The sequence below is a fragment of the Sus scrofa genome, chromosome 8 (assembly GCF_000003025.6).
Source record: "Sus scrofa isolate TJ Tabasco breed Duroc chromosome 8, Sscrofa11.1, whole genome shotgun sequence".
Taxonomy (NCBI): domain Eukaryota; kingdom Metazoa; phylum Chordata; class Mammalia; order Artiodactyla; family Suidae; genus Sus; species Sus scrofa.
Window position 1 is genome coordinate 57,777,446 of NC_010450.4, and position 18,573 is coordinate 57,796,018.

General features: G+C 35.9%; 1 long non-coding RNA gene across 1 annotated transcript in view; it reads right to left on the bottom strand.

The window, feature by feature from the left end:
* LOC110262010 overlaps nucleotides 1-18,413 on the bottom strand; it is a 30,694-nt gene extending 12,281 nt beyond the window's left edge. Inside the window, exon 1 of the long non-coding RNA XR_002346493.1 lies at nucleotides 18,350-18,413. This is a non-coding gene — a long non-coding RNA (uncharacterized LOC110262010). The remainder of the gene's footprint in view (nucleotides 1-18,349) is intronic.

An 18,573-nucleotide genomic window follows, 5' to 3' on the forward strand; every position in this document is an offset into this window, starting at 1 on the left:
ACTCTATCCAGCAAGAATATCATTTAAAATAGAAGGGGAAATAAAAATTTTTCCCAACAAACAAAAACTTAAAGAATACAGCAACACAAAGCCCAGGTTAAAGGAAATATTGAAAGGGCTTCTCTAAACCAAAAAGAAAGGAAGGAAAGGGAAGAAAAAAGAAAAGAAAAAAAAAAAAGAAGAAGAAGAGGAAGAACTAGGACTGAGGAAACCACAATCAGAGAGCAGTCAGTCAAATAAGCCAGCATACAGATTTAATCATGAACATGCTTCAGACAAAATAAAATTAAAAAGAAAAAATAAAAAAGAGTCATCAAAACCATAAAATGTGGGCAAGGGATGTTAGGAAGTAAATAACCCTTTTTGTTTGTTTGTTTGTATGTTTCTCTTCTTAATTTTAATATAGTAATGAAGTGTTTGAACTTACAGGACCATCAGGCTAAAACACACAATTATGGGAAGGGGTTAGCATACTTAAAAAACAGGGCAACCACAAGCCAAAACCAAATATTGCATTTGCAAAAAATGAAAAAAAAATACACTCAAGCAGATAATAACAGGAGACCATCCAACCAAAAAAAAAAAAAAAAAAAAAAAAAAAAGAAAGGAAGAATGGAGAACCATAGAATCAACTGGAACATGAGGTTCAAATGGCAATAAATAATCATCTATCAATTATCACCTTAAATGTCAATGGACTGAATGCCCCAATCAAAAGACACAGAGTGGCTGAGTGGATAAAAAGGCAAAAACCTTCAATATGCTGCCTACAAGAAACTCACCTTAGGACAAAAGATACATATAGATTGAAAGTGAAAGGCTGGGGAAAAATATTTCACGCCAATAGACATGACAGAAAAGCAAGAGTCGCAACGCTCATATCAGATAAAATAGACTTTAAAACAAAAGACATAAAGAAAGACAAAGAAGGACACTACTTAATGATTAAAGGATCCATCCAAGGAGAGGATGTTACTATCGTCAACATATATGCCCCAAATATAGGAGCACCCAGATGCATACAACAAATATTAACAGACATAAAGGGAGATATTGATGAGAATACAATCATAGTAGGAGACCTTAATACCCCCTTCACATCAATGGACAGATCCTCTAGACAGAAAACCAATAAAGCAACAGAGATCCTAAAGGAAACAATAGAAAAGTTAGACTTAATTGATATCTTCAGGACATGACATCCAAAAAAATCAGAATACATATTCTTCTCAAATGCTCATGGAACATTCTCAAGAATCGACCACATATTGGGACACAAAGTGAATCTAAATAAATTTAGGAGCATAGAAATTATCTCAAGTATCTTCTCTGACCACAATGCCATGAAATTAGAAACCAACCATGGGAAAAGGAAAGAGAAAAAACCTACTACATGGAGACTAAACAACATGCTACTAAAAAACCAATGGGTCAATGAGGAAATCAAGAAGGAAATTAAAAACTACCTTGAAACAAATGATAATGAAGACAAAACCTCTCAAAATCTATCGGATGCTGCGAAAGCAGTGCTCAGAGGGAAATTTATAGCAATCCAGGCCTTTCTCAAAAAAGAAGAAAGATCCCAAATTGACAACTTAACCCTCCACCTAAATGAATTAGAAAAAGAAGAATAAAAAAGTCCTAAAGTCAGCAGAAGGAAGGAAATTATAAAGATCAAAGAAGAAATCAATAAAATAGAGACTCAAAAAACAATAGAGAAAATTAATAAAACCAAGAGCTGGTTCTTTGAAAAGGTAAACAAAATTGACAAACCCCTGGCCAGACTCACTAAAAAGAGGAAAGAAAGAACCCAAATCACCAAAATTATAAAGGAAAAAGGAGAAATCACAACGGATACAGCAGAAATACAAAAAACCATAAGAGAATACTGTGAACAACTATACGGCCACAAGTTTGACAATCTGGAAGAAATGGACAATTTTCTAGAATCTTACAGCCTGCCAAAACTGAATCAAGCAGAAACAGACCAACTGAACAGACCCATCACTAGAAATGAAATTGAAGAGGTCATAAAATCACTCCCTACAAATAAAAGTCCAGGACCAGATGGCTTCACAGGTGAATTCTATCAAACATATAAAGAGGAACTGGTGTCCATCCTCCTTAAACTCTTTCAAAAGGTTGAAGAAGAAGGAATACTCCCAAAGACATTCTGTGAGGCCACCATCACCCTCCTTCCAAAACCAGACAGAGATACCACCAAAAAAGAAAACTATCGCCCAATATCATTGATGAATATAGATGCAAAAATTCTCAACAAAATCTTAGCCAACCGAATCCAACAACATACCAAAAAAAATTATACACCATGACCAGGTTGGGTTCATCCCAGGTTCACAAGGATGGTTCAACATACACAAATCAATCAGCATCATACACCACATTAACAAAAAAAAAGTCAAAAATCATATGATCATCTCAATAGACGCAGAAAAAGCATTTGACAAAGTTCAACACCCATTCATGATCATGACCCTTGCCAAAGTGGGTATAGAGAGAACATTCCTGAATATTATCAAAGCCATTTATGAGAAACCCACAGCAAATATAATCCTCAATGGGGAAAAACTGAAAGCCTTCTCACTCAAATCTGGAACAAGACAGGGATGCCCACTCTCACCACTGCTCTTCAACATAGTTTTGGAAGTCCTAGCCACAGCAATTAGACAAACAAAAGAAATAAAAGGCATCCATATAGGAAGAGAAGAGAGAAAACTGTCACTGTATGCAGATGACATGATACTATACCTAGAAAACCCTAAGGACTCAACCCCAAAACTCCTTGAACTGATTCATAAATTCAGCAAAGTAGCAGGATATAAGATGAACATTCAGAAGTCAGTTGCATTTCTGTATACCAGCAATGAAGCATTAGAAAAGGAATACAAAAATACGATACCTTTTAAAATTGTACCTCACAAAATCAAATACCTCGGAATACACCTGACCAAGGAGGTCAAGGACCTCTATGCCAAGAACTATAAAACTTTAATCAAAGAAATCAAAGAAGATGTAAAGAAATGGAAAGATATTCTATGTTCCTGGATTGGGAAAATCAATATTGTAAAAATGGCCATACTACCCAAAGCAATCTACAGAGTCAATGCAATCCCTATCAAATTACTCATGACATTTTTCACAGAACTAGAACAAACAATCCAAATATTTATATGGAACCACAAAAGACCCAGAATCGCCAAAGCAATCCTGAGAAACAAAAACCAAGCAGGAGGCATAACTCTCCCAGACTTCAAGAAATACTAAAAAGCCATAGTCATCAAAACAGTGTGGTACTGGTATCAAAACGGACAGACAGACCAATGGAACAGAATAGAGAATCCGGAAATAAACCCTGACACCTATGGCCAATTAATCTTTGACAAGGGAGGCAAGAACATCAAATGGGAAAAGGAAAGTCTATTCAGCAAGCATTGCTGGGAAACCTGGACAGCTGCATGCAAAGCAATGAAACTAGAACACACCCTCACACCATGCACAAAAATAAACTCCAAATGGCTGAAAGACTTAAATATACGACAGGACACCATCAAACTCCTAGAAGAGAAAATAGGCAAAACACTCTCTGACATCAACATCATGAATATTTTCTCAGGTCAGTCTCCCAAAGCAATAGAAATTAGAGCAAAAATAAACCCATGGGACCTCATCAAACTGAAAAGCTTTTGCACAGCAAAGGAAACCCAAAAGAAAACAAAAAGACAACTTACAGAATGGGAGAAAATAGTTTCAAATGATGCAACGGACAAGGGCTTAATCTCTAGAATATATAAGCAACTTATACAACTCAACAGCAAAAAAACCAGTCAATCAATGGAGAAATGGGCAAAAGACCTGAATAGACATTTCTCCAAAGAAGATATACAGATGGCCAGCAAACACATGAAAAAATGCTCAACATCGCTGATTATAAGAGAAATGCAAATCAAAACTACCATGAGATACCACCTCACACCAGTCAGAATGGCCATCATCAATAAATCCACAAATAACAAGTGCTGGAGGGGCTGTGGAGAAAAGGGAACCCTCCTGCACTGTTGGTGGGAATGTAAACTGGTACAGCCACTATGGAGAACAGTTTGGAGATACCTTAGGAATCTATACATAGAACTTCCATATGACCCCACAATCCCACTCTTGGGCATCTATCCGGACAAAACTCTCCTTAAAAGAGACACATGCACCCGCATGTTCATTGCAGCACTATTCACAATAGCCAGGACATGGAAACAACCTAAATGTGCATCAACAGATGATTGGATTCGGAAGAAGTGGTATATATACACAATGGAATACTACTCAGCCATAAAAAAGAATGACATAATGCCATTTGCAGCAACATGGATGGAACTAGAGAATCTCATACTAAGTGAAATGAGCCAGAAAGACAAAGTCAAATACCATATGATATCACTTATAACTGGAATCTAATATCCAGCACAAATGAACATCTCCTCAGAAAAGAAAATCATGGACTTGGAGAAGAGACTTGTGGTTGCCTGATGGGAGGGGGAGGGAGTGGGAGGGATCGGGAGCTTGGGCTTATCAGACACAACTTAGAATAGATTTACAAGGAGATCCTGCTGAATAGCATTGAGAACTTTGTCTAGATACTCATGTTGCAACAGAAGAAAGGGTGGGGGAAAAAATGTAATTATAATGTATACATGTAAGGATAACCTGACCCCCTTGCTGTACAGTGGGAAAATAAAATTAAAAAAATTATAAAAAAAATTAATAACAAGTAAGTAATAGAACTTGAGAGCTGGAAAATATGCTAGGGTCATTTAATTCTTTCAGAAATGAAATAAAAAACTTTAAAAAATAAATTGAAAGTATTACCCTCTGCATAAATATCATAGTTATGAACAATTGATCAATAGGTAGACCTTGCTTACACTACCTTGCTTCTTCTTCTTTTTTTTTTTTTTTTTTTGTCTTTTTGACTTTTCTAGGGCCGCTCCCGTGGCATATGGAGGTTGCCAGGCTAGGAGTCTAATCAGAGCTGCAGCCGCCAGCCTGTACCAGAGCCACAGCAACGCGGGGTCTGAGCCACTTCTGCAACCTATACCACAGCTCACAGCAACGCTGGATCCTTAACCCACTGAGCAAGGCCAGGGATCAAACCTGCAACCTCACGGTTCCTAGTCAGATTCGTTATCCACGACAGGAACTCCAACAACACCATACTTCTTCAGATAGTCAGTAATTGAAGTAAAACTTAGGTTTACCTATTTTTTTCGCATATTTCTATGAATATTATCTGTTTATCAATCTATCTATATAGACTTATTAGAGGGGGTTACTTGTACAGAGTATATTAATAGCAATCATAGAAGCTGAGACCTTTTCATGACATTGCTATTAGCTAATAGGAGTGTGCAATTGTGACTTCAGTATCCTCAGTGAAGGTCTTAAGGAAAATAGAAGTTATCAGTCTTTAAGTCACTAATTATGGATAAATATCTTAAAAATTTTTTTACTATTTCTTCTAAATTTAGTTCACTTTGATACCATCCTAATGCAGGTACAGCAAAGCCTGGATTTAACCAACATTAAATAAATTTATATATCCCAGCCAAATAATTTTTTTTTTTTTTTGCTATTTCTTGGGCTGCTCCTGCGGCATATGGAGGTTCCCAGGCTAGGGGTTGAATCGGAGCTGCAGCCACCGGCCTACGCCACAGCCACAGCAACGTGGGATCTGAGCCGCATCTGCAACCTATACCACAGCTCACGGCAATGCCGGATCGTTAACCCACTGAGCAAGGGCAGGGACCAAACCCACAACCTCATGGTTCCTAGTCGGATTCGTTAACCACTGCGCCATGACAGGAACTCCATAAATATTTCCTGAATCAATACTGGATACTTGGAGTTCCTACTGTGGCAGAGATGGTTAAGGATCCAGAGTTGCCTCTGTGGCCATGTGGATTTGATCCCTGGCCCAGTAGAGCGGCTTAAGAATTCAGCATTGCCATAGCTGTGGCATAGGTTATAGCTTCAGCATGAATTCAATCCCTGGCCCAGAAACTTCCATATGCTGTGGGTGTGGTTGAAAAAAAAAATACTGGATACTTGGGTTTTGGAGGTAAATCTTCATGATTATCAAGTACAGTACTGTGTACACAATAAATACAGGTACAAAAATTATTTTAAACCATCTGGTTATACTTAGTGGCTTAAGAAACTTCTGGAATGCAAATGCTACGTAAACAGAGTTTATGATGTTTGCATGTGAAACCCAACTTTGAAATACATTAGGGCTTTCAGTAGGCTTACCAACTGTAAGTACTATTACTCTAACCTAAATGACAGGTTAAAATACAAAACTGGTGTCCTAACACTTTGAAATATTAATAACTATACAATATAGTAACTATATAAATTTTAGTAAGAATACACTAGCTTGCTTTTTAAATTAATTTACAATTGAAATAAAACTCAGGTTTACCTGTGTTTTTCATATGTCTATATGAGTATCTATTATTTATCTACCTACCTATCATCTATCCATATAATCTTTCTATCTACCCTCTGGTTTAAAATACTTATAAATGTGAGAATTTTTTTTACATGTTAATTTAACATTTATTTTCTAGGACTAAATTTTTTTTCCTAGTGTTGGTTGTGTCTTTGCTATGATTGGTATGAAGATTATAATATCCATATTGAGATGTAAAAATAAATATTCTATTAATTTAATCTCTATTTAAAATACTTGGCAACTTGAAGGCAGAAAATATAATCAGTGTCTATTTCATATAATCTCTCCAAATTCAGGCTTTCTCCACTTCTTTTTTTTTCTGGGGTGGTATTTAAGTTTCATAAATTAGGGCACCAGGTGAGAAGTTATCTGCTACTGGTTGATGTCTCTGCCAGCATTTGTTAAAAATTACATTATCCGTCTGGTTCTTGGCTATCCTCAAACTTTACCATTGGCATTCGTTGAGATATCCACGTTCCCAGTTGTATGGTTCACATTGCTTCCTACTACAGCAAATTCTCAACACAATCATTGAATATTTTGTTTCCCATTTTTAAAATTATTATTATTATTATTATTATTAGGGCTGCACCTATAGCATATGGAAGTTCCCAGGCTAGGGGTCAAATCAGAGCTTCAGCTGCTGGCCTATACCACAGCCACAGCAACATCAGCCCCAAGATGCATCTGCGAACCACACCACAGCTCATCACAATGCGGTATCCTTAACCCAATGAGTGAGGCCAAGGATCAAGCCTGCATCCTCATGGATGCTAGTCATATTCATTACCACTGAGCCACAATGGGAAATCCCTCCCCTTCTCTTTTAAATAAACTTATAATTACTTATTAGAGAAACAAAATAATTTAGTTACCTTCTTGGACTAAGAGTTCCAGAAAATATTTGGTGGGATGCCCCAGATGCAATTCATAACCACCCCTAATCTTCTACCAATATACCATGTTAGATGGGATGGGTATGATTTTTAAAAAAAATTAAAGTACAGTTGACTTACAATTTGTGCCAATTTCTTCTGTAGAGCAAAGTTAGTCATATATATATATATATATATATACATATATATATACACACATACATATATACACACACACACACTCCCTTTCTTATATTATCTTCCATCATGATCTAAACCAAGAAATTAGATATAGTTTCCTATATTATTCAGCAGGACCTCATTGCTTATCCATTCTAAATGTAATATTTTGCATCTACTAACCCCAAACTTCCCATCCATCCCACTCCCTCCTCTTACCCCTAGGCAACCACAAGTCTGTTCTCCATGTCTCTGAGTCTGTTTCTATTTTGTAGATGGGTTCATCCAGGCCATATTTTGGGTTCCACATAAGCGATATCATATGGTATTTGTCTTTCCAGCTTATTTCACTTAGTATGAAAATCTCTAATTGCATCCTTGTTGCTGGAAATGGCATTATTCCATTCTTTTTTATGGCTGAGTAGTATTCTATTGTATACATGTACCATATTTTCTTTATCCAGTCCTCTGTTGATGGACATTTAGGTTGTTTCTCTTGTCTTGGCTATTGTGAAGAGTGCTGCTACACTGTTCAAATACACATGGGTACACATATCTTTTTGATTTGTTTGGATATATGCTCAGGAGTTGGACTGCTAGATCACAAGGTAGTTCTTACATTCAGTTTTCTGAGGAACCTCCATACTGTTCTCCAGAGTGGTTGTAACAATTTACATCCTCACCAACAGTGTAGGAGGGTTCTCTTTTCTCCACAAACCTCTCCAGCATTTGTTACTTGTAGACTTACTCATGATGACCACTCTGACTGACATGAGTTGATAACTCATTGTAGTTCTGATTTGCATTTCTCTAATAATTAGTGATGTTGGGCATTTTTTTCATGTGCCTGCTGGCCATCCATAGGTCTTCTTTAGAGAAATTTATATTGAGGTCTTTTGCCCATTTTTTTGATTGGGTTGTTTTTGTTGTTGTTGTTGTTGTTGTTGTTATGAATTTTTTGCATATTTTGGAGATTAGACTTTGCTGGTTACATCATTTGCAAATGTTTTCTTCCATTCCATAAGTTGCCTTTGCATTTTTTAAATGGTTTCCTTTACTGTGAAAGCTTATAAGTGATTTTAATTTTATGTCATCTTGACTAACCTAAAAATATCCATTTGCTGATAAAACATTATTTCTCAATGTGTCTGTGAGGGTCTTTCTGGAAGTGATTTGCATTTGATTCAGTGGGCTGAGTAAAAATATTCACACTTCCCAATGTGGGCATCATACCAATCCATTAGGAACCCAAATAAAACAAATAAACTAAGGAGAGGAAAATTCCCCCCCCCTTTTTTTTTTTTGGTCTTTTTGCCTTTTCTAGGGCTGCTCCTGCAGTATATAGAGGTTCCCAGGCTGGGGGTCTAATCGGAGCTGTAGCTGCCGGCTTCTGCCAGAGCCATAGCAACTCGGGATCCGAGCCCGGTCTGCAACCTACACCACAGCTCACGGCAAAGCCGGGTCCTTATGCCACTGAGCAAGGCCAGGGAACGAACCTGCAACCTCATGGTTCCTAGTCGGATTCGTTAACCACTGCGCCATGAAGGGAACTCCAATTTTCCCTCTTTTTGAGCTGATACATCTATATTCTCTTGCCTTTGGACATCAGACCTCCCAGTTCTCAGGCCTTTGGATTCTGGGACTTGGACTAGATGCCATCTAGTTCTCAGAGTTTTGACCTCAGAAGAAAAGTTATACCATTGGCTCCCTTTGAACTCAGATTGCCCTTGGAACGAATTATACACCAGCTTTCCTGGTTCTCTAGCTTCCAAAGGGTAAATTATTGGATTCCTCAGACTCCCTAATCACATGAACCAGTTCCTGTAATAAATATATTTTTCTCTATATCTATATATATTCTATACCATGTATGTCTATATCTACATATAGAGTATGTCATTCTCTATATCATTTCTATGTATCTTATTGGTGGTGTTTCTCCTGAGAACGTTGACTACTATAGTGATGATCTGAAATCTACTATTTGTCAAGTTCAAATGAAAAATAAGGTGTATGTTTGTTCAGTTTTTATTATGCCTAAGTGTCTGCTGTTTCATTACCATTACCTTCAAAGTTTGGTGTGAGAGAAGTAGGCTTTTGGAGTTGTTTTAAGGATCATCTTAAAAATAAAGACTTTAAATTTATTTCTCATTATATCTCTGTCTCAACACATAGGAGAAAATAGGAAAGTCAATGAGACAAGAAGTTGGTCATCTACTCAAACTGCTACTTATGGGAGGCCCTGACTTTGGAAGCAGAAATAGCTCAACATGATTTGTTTGCTTGGTTTTGGCTTGACATTTGAGCTATGGTCTAACTTCTCTGAAGAACAGAGCTTGAATGGTTCAGGGAAAATAATAGATAACACAGTCAAGAAAATACATAGATCCACAATGGTTAATGCTGCAGAAATATATCTCATGACACAATCCTTGAATTAAAATGTATTTTTTTATTTTTACATTTATAATACATTCCACTCCCCACAATAACTCTGTAGGAAACACAAGGCAGGGCCAATCTGACCCTTTTTTATCTATAAGGAAAATTTTCCTTGTAAAGTATGTGTCATATGTGTATGTTAATTTAGCAAGAATTTTCTCTCAAGAACAAATGCTATTTCAGCATTCTAAGTTTCAAGAGAAATAATAAAATTAGTCATAACTAATGATAAGCAACTAAATACCTTAAAATGTTCATAATTGTTAACATGTTGCTTGTACTAATACCACTGAATACCAATTATATTTTCACATCAAATTATATCTAGAAAAGAGGATATATCAAGTTTTCAAAACAGGAACTTAAATTTGTCATTTTTGGCTTTGCAAAATAGTTTTGTTACTCAATGAAAAAAATTTAAACCCAGTTTTTTCTACTGTATTAATAGAGTTCCAAATGATACAAAAATAAATTTAAATGTATTAAAGTTTATTTGTGTGACAGTTTTATGGCTTAATTTTATTTTACTTTCCTTATATTTGTGTAAATAAAATATACCCTAATGTTTAAAGAAATTATATAATAGTTCACCTTAAAGTTTAAGTCTTACTACAGACATTTAAATGGGCAATCTATTTTACCAAAATTCTAATACAATTGCTTCACATTATCCTCAAATGGCTTAGAGTTAGTGGTGTTAATTTGAGTAATCATAATATTTGTGTGAACACTGTGGGGAGCCACCCAAATTGTCCTTGAAAAAACTCATGTCACAGGGTTACTTTAGGTCATTATATTAAGATGCCTCTCCAAATTCATCCTACTCAAAGATGGATTAAAAAGGAAAGTGAATCATTAATGATATCAGAGTACATTAATGACTATAGAGAAAGGAACTTAACATATTTTCAGCACATATAGCCGGCTAACTTTTAAGAGCACTATAAATTAGCTGCAACATGCTTTTTATATTTAGAACTGTTACACTACTGTCTTCTGTAGCATTATACTTATTTCCTCTATTTTCTAAATAGACAATTTATATGAATTCCATTAATGTGCAAATAAAATTAACAAAACTGGACAGGATCTTTTCACATGCCTTAAAATACTTTATTATGATAAAAAATGACTTACAAACAAGATTAAAAGATTGTATCACTATTCATTGAACATAGAGATATCTTTCTTGAGATGACACAGTCCCTAGTCTTAACTATGAGTTTATAAATGTCAAGACATAAAGTCAATTAATTGATTTTAGTCAACTGCATTCTTATATACCAGCAATGAACAAGAAAATTTGAAATAAAAAGTGGAAATAAATAAATGAATATAAATCTAACAAAGTAAGTATAAATCTAAGTGTATAATCTGTGCTGAAAATGACAAAACAATGATGAAAGACATAAAAGATCATCTAAATAAAAGGAGAGATATACTTTATACTTTGCTTATGGATTGGAAAACTCAATATTGTTAAGATTTCAATACTCACCAATTGTATTTAAAGATGCAATGCAATCCCAATGAAAATTCCACCATTGGTTTTTGGAAATATGAACAAGTTGACCTTAAAATTTACATGGAAAGGCCAACATACTATAATAACTGAATCAATTCTGAAAAAAGAACCAAGTGAGAGGACTCACTGACTGGGTTTAAGAACTACCATGAATTTGGAGTAATCAAGGCAGATACTGGTGAAAAGACAGATATAGATGAATATAATAGAATAGAGAGCCAAAAAATAGGTTCATACCAATACAGTTAAATGTTTCTTTAACAAAGATATAAAGTGATTTCAATGGAGAAATATTTCTCATTTCAAAATTTAAAAAATTTCTCACAAAAAATGATACTGAGACAATTGTACATATCCATGTGTAAACAACAACATGATGAACTTCAATAAAATAAACCTAAAATTCATTTTGCTGATAGTAAGATAATAGATGCAAACGACTATATGTTACAGGAATTTACTCATATGACATTCATTAAAAAGCACAATTATATGGATATGAAACAAATCAGTGGTTACCAGGGATTGAGGGATTGGGAAGTGGCTGACTAAAAGAGAACCTATACGCTAATTTTTAGGGTGCTGAAACTACTCTCTATGGTTCTGAGGTGGTGGACCCACTACTGGATACATGTTGCAAAGCCTGTAGAAATTTACATTACAAAGTTTTAACTTTATTTTATACAATTAAAAAAAAAATCAGCCAGGAGTTCAGAGAGCTCAGGATGGAATGCAGACATAACAAATGACTCTTATTCTATTACAAGTACAGAGTATAATCTTGCTCAAGGGGGCAATAAAAATAACTGACAAGTAACTAACAATGGTGTTTTCACTAGAAATCAAAATATTTCTCACAGAGGTACAGGTTAATTCTGAAACTCCTTTTCACTTATACTGGAGTTGAATAAATATATAAACAGATGGTAGATGGTGAACGGCTGGAGAAGGGTTTCTCACTCTTGGGCAGGGAGATTATAGATAAGCCACCAAGATTGGGATGAAGGATTTCTACTGAATTAGAGTTAGAAACATCAGAATGGACTCTTTTTAGCTTAATATATAATGAAATAATTATAGATGTGTGTCTGTACGTGGGTTAGAATATGTATTTACACTTACTAACTTTGTCCATAGAGAGGGCCCAGAGGAAGTGACAACTCAACAGCCACAAGCCTACCAGAGCTTGGTTTCTAACGCCATTCTCCAACAAAAGGAACAAAGATCTTTTGGAGGAATGGCTGATTTAGGAGTGAGACAGAGAAGCTTAAGATGAGCTAGGAATACATAAGAATTAAAACTTATTCTTTAAACCTATCTGAGGTTTACAAACATTTTCAAAGTAGTCACTTGAACATCTGAAATCTATTAATTTTTCTCTAGATACTGGCATCATTGATAACACTGAAGTGATTCATGGTTGGGTTCTTGGTTTTTATTCTGATAATGAAGCTTGAGCATCAGGACCATAATGTTGCAAACAGGAGCATTAATTATACAGATAATAGTTCACTTAGCTATTTTTTCTTATCTATTAGAAGGTAATAAGACCCTGAAATTTTAGCAAAAATGTCTTTATTTACATTTATTTCAGCTATAAAATTGATCACTTTGTATGTACCATAACTGATGTATCTTCTTAAACAGAGTGCAAACTTTGTTACATGGAAAGAGTCCACATCTATCAATTGATTCCTAGTGATTGGTTCAGTTCTGGTCAAATAGCTTACAACTCAAAAAAATATTTTTAATGAATTGATGTTTGGTAGTTCAAATTATATATGTGTTTATATCCAGAACAATATGGCACTGTTTATTTTGATTACTCTTAGATAGCAAACTAATTTCTCATGAGGTAAACAAAATTAATATTAGTGGAAAACACTTCAAAGCCACAAAATTATTACCTTTACATGCCCTTTAGAACATTTCTATAAATAGGGTCCCAAATGGTATTCAGTTGGAAGGTCCCCTCTGAAAACACAAGCTATATTCTTAGGAACAAGCTTCCTTCTATACTATTAAGTCAGGGACATGAGCATGCTTCTTGTGAAGTATCAAGATGCCTTTGTCCTATATGCTAGTAATACAGGGTTACTTTTTTTCCCTTGTGAAAAAAATTACTTACCAGGTACACTGGAAAAACACAACATATTCCTCCAAATTAATACTTATGGGTTTATCTAAGTAATTAGAAGGAAAAAGATAACTGTAAAAACCATCTAAGTACTGAAAGTCTCAAAAGAGATGAAAATGTAACTGATAACATTTTAGATATAGCTGATTCTAAGTTTGAATCACAAATGATGCTTTCAGGTGTGGTCGGCAAAAAAACAGAAAATGCACATTTGGATTTCCAGAAAGACAATAGAGCTTTAGAAGTAATTATAGAAGTATATCAATAACATCCCCAGCAATAATAACCACTTAATATCTATTATGAATGAACTATGTATGCCAGAAACTGTGTGATAAACATTACTTAGTGTTTTCTTTAGTAGGTGCAACTTCTCTGGACCATGAATAATGGCACTTATTTTATGGTTGAGTTTGCCAAGGGAGAGAACTCCTAGAAAGACAACTTGAGGCTGAGAACAGAACTATGAGAACTGCAGCACAGAAACACAATCACATGTTGGGGAATGATAAGAAGAAAATATAGTATAGCATGCTACACAGAGTTCAACTTCTCAGAAATTATGAGAATAGACTCATGAAGTTGTGCCTAAGTATCAAATGGTACCAAGAAGTAAAAGAAGATATGAGAAGGTGGTAATTGAGGGCCATGAATCAAAGAGAGGAACGGCAGCAGGGTGTGGCAACTTCAGAGGGCTCAAGGGGATAATAACAGGGATGAGATGCTTTTTGAAGAGTTACTATTAACAGGAAGAAAGACGGACATTTTGTGACTTGGGAAGTAGAGATAAGAAGGAAGTGCCTTAAACTGTGGTAGGAATGCTTGAGCGTGGTTTTTAAGAGTCACAGACAGGAGGATTTTGATGTGAAAGGAGGAGGCTCTGTATAGTTGGACCTGACCCAGAGTAGATGCCAGGAATTATGTATCAAATAAACCCCTATATGAAAATCGATTTAGTAAGTCTCTAGGAAGAAGCAACAAGATAAGATCAAGAAAGCAAGTGAGGAGGTTAACCTTGGGAAAATGTACAAGCACTTTTTTCTGTAACTCATGTCAACAACTCTGCTGGGCATTAGGGAAAAGAGTCTTGTGGAGGGAAAGAGATAATGGAAGTTGAGGCAGCTCATTACTGAGAGACCTTACATCTCTGGAAGGTAGAAAGCAAAGACACCTGAAGAAAGTGAGAGCTGTGGCAGTGGGATAGAACTTGAAGAATAAAAAACTGGCCACAGAGACACTAGTGCTCTGAAAATTGAACTGGCAAGCAGTAGGAGATAAAATATTTTTGAAAATCACATAGTATTAAGGAATATCTTAGGCAAATTAAACAACAGGAATTAGCAAGCACACTAAATACTGGATGAAGAGCCAGGAGGGGGTCAAGATTGTGTTGAATGCTCTATTTAGTCTAGGACATATTATCCTAAAATATCAGTGCTAACCAGATTAAAATCACCTGAGGGGCTTGTTAAAAAGGTAAATTTGGGGGCCATAAGGCAGTTCTTCTAAATCAGAAACTCTGCAGGTGGGCCCTGTAGTCTGTAATTTAACAACTCCTAGGGTTAAATTTATGCATGTTAAAGTGATACATTACACAAGGAGAGAAGAGGGAGAAAGGGAGAGAACATGAGACATCACAGAGGCACAGGAGGCTGTGATTCAGTCCGAACACCACTGCAGTGTGGAGGCAGAGACCGTCTGCCTTTCTTACCCATTGGGTGGTTGAGAGATACGGTTCTGAAATATCTAAAGAAGTGAAACTGATAATTACTTTAGGCTTAGTTAGGAACACAGATCTAATTGTGTAATATCTAGGGGAATCCACAATTATTACCATGTCTGTGTAATAGGGGATTTTTAGGAAACTCTTCCTCCATAGAGATTTGAAACTTGACAGTCTATGTAAATGTTTTCTTTCATGTGGAAATAAAATAATTAATATAGTTGTAATTATTTATTTATTTTGTCTTTTTGCTATTTCTTGGGCCGCTCCCGCAGCATATGGAGGTTCCCAGGCTAGGGGTCTAATCGGAGCTGTAGCCCCTGGCCTACGCCAGAGCCACAGCAACGCCAGATCTGAGCCGCGTCTGCGACCCACACCACAGCTCACAGCAACGCTGTTAACCCATTGAGCAAGGGCAGGGACCGAACCCGCAACCTCATGGTTCCTAGTCGGATTCGTTAACCACTGCGCCACGACGGGAACTCCTGTAATTATTATTTCTAAACAAGGCCTCACAGAGGTCACTTTTCCCTCATGTAAGCTGCTCCCATGTCTTCATTTTTGCATTAAGTTTGCATGTACATATTTCAACATTCCCTCCTTTTATTCTTTGTTCAGAATCCTGTAGCTTAATTCTATTAAATAGATTATTTACAAAAAGTTTGGTATTTTGTTTACACCTAGGGGTTTTCCTCTTGCTAGTGCTAATAGGATTAATCCATGGGGCTGAGAAGAATTTATCAGTAAGTCATCACCTTTTCCCTCAATCTCAAGACCGTTTATATATAGGGGTGATAACATTACATATAATTCTTGGGAGGTATGGCCATCTGTGAGATGCAGCTATTTCAGACACCTTTATCCTCATCCTTTGTCTTCCCCCAATATTAACGAAAAGGATGCTTTCCATTTGAAATCAGAGGTTTAAAAGCAACATGGATGATGACTAATGTTGGAGATTGGTTTGACTATGGGAAAAAATGGCAGGGAGAACTTTGACCTCTAGGTTTGATTTTCTAAGATTTCCCACTCACTAAAATTAAAACAATTATGAGCTGGTCCAAATATGAGAATCACTCAAAAATTTAGGTAAACTACAAAACAGAATGACATTATATAACAAGCTGTGACAATATTGATTCACTGTAGTTTATATCAGTATATGTTATATATAAAATTTCAGGGCTAATAGAAATAATCACAAGTCATACAATAATACAGTGCCACAAATATTTTAAAAGTGCGGTATCTTTAATCCTCTAATTCAGCCTAAAAGGGGTTTTCAGATTCTTTCCACTTAGAATCGGCCAGAATAGACTGATGATAAAGCAGTGTCAGCAGATGAATTCAATGAGTCTATACTGAAGGAGGAGGAGCCAGGAAAGAAAGAGATGTCATGAGTCCTACAATGTCTAATTCAAAGATGAAGGACTCTTTATAAATTTAAAATTTTAAGTCCCTAATGATTTTAGAGAAGTTATATTTTTGTCTATGTATGCTTTCATATATATATGCAGTTATACTTAGTATAGTATTTAATTTTTTTACTTTGTCATTTCATTCAAAATTTAAAAGAAAATTTATAATCATATTACACTCAGTCATCTAAAAGTTTTTTTTAATAATACTCTTTTCATTGTTGGTAATGCTAGAAAAAAGTGAAAAAGTAGAGCCAGGTGCTTCAGGTTATGTGTAACAGTCAGTACCTTTCATGTCTATCACTCAATTATTATTATTTTTTTTTGTCTTTTTGCTATTTCTTTGGGCTGCTCCCACGGCATATGGAGGTTCCCAGGCTAGGGGTCAAATCGGAGCTGTAGCCCCTGGCCTACGCCAGAGCCACAGCAACGCAGGATCTGAGCCGCGTCTGCAACCTACACCACAGCTCACGGCAACGCCAGATCGTTAACCCACTGAGCAAGGGCAGGGACCGAACCTGCAACCTCATGGTTCCTAGTTGGATTCGTTAACCACTGCGCCATGACGGGAACTCCAATCACTCAATTATTTACTAAACAGAAATCAGAAATAATTTATTGGCAAGAAAACAAGACTAAAAACAAACACAACAGCATTAAGTATTTTCTTAGAACATTTTTTTCTGTCATTCTAATGAAACTGTTTATAAGCAGAATTTGTATTTCCTTCTGTCACGTTCCAAATACACACTTCATAATTCAATACCTACATAGGTTCACAGTGACATATTTTTATTTAAGATATCAAACGAATAGAGACTGCAGTTCCCAAACCATTTCACTCTATTTTCATCTGTCAAACCAATAATACAATTGCCTTTTTAAATAAATATATCTAGCATCTCCGTGTCAACTAACTGAATGTCAATCTAAGCTGTCCATATTATCACTCCTTGTAAAGAATCACTTACTAGAATATTAATTATAAGTCAGGTCACAGCTAGGCCCTGCACATACATTTAATCCTCATGAAAGTCCCATAACATAAGCCATAAGTCTTTCTCCATTTCACATAGGGGGCATCCAAGGTGTAGAAATATTAGTAATAATGGAAATACAGGAAAACTGGGGGAACCACAGGTTTATCTGGCTTTAGAAGATAGTTTCTTCACCTATATACACCATATATGGTAACTCAGAATATGGCAGAAATTGAAAATTGCAGCGTTGAAAAGGATAAATTCTAAACAGCTCACTTGAAAACACATAAAAATTCTCCATGGCTACATCCCTGATAATCGTGAGACTCCAAGATGAAGAAAAACAATTAGATAGTCATAATGATAATGAGGAAACACTGTTAGTTTTAGGATTAAATAAATCAACTGCTGTAACATTACTAAAATTTAGGTAATTATGCTATTTTTAAAATGCAGATTAATAATTCACCATCCAGTGATTATAACTCACTGATAATTATTATGCTCTATCCGCAAAAGAAATAAGATAAAAACATTACTGACCATTTGGAGTTCGGCCCTGCAAGGATCTTCCTGCTCTGTGTCCTTCAAGCTAATGGAAGGAGAAGGGTTCAGAAGCCAAGGGATTTATTCTGGTATTGAAGAAGGAAGAGGTGCAGGCCCAGTTGAAATACCCTAGAGCACAGGCTCCCAGCTCTCTGGGGACCGCGGGGCCTACTGCAGACCTGCTTTATAGAGCTCAGTTCAATGGGGCGGGGGAAGTGAAG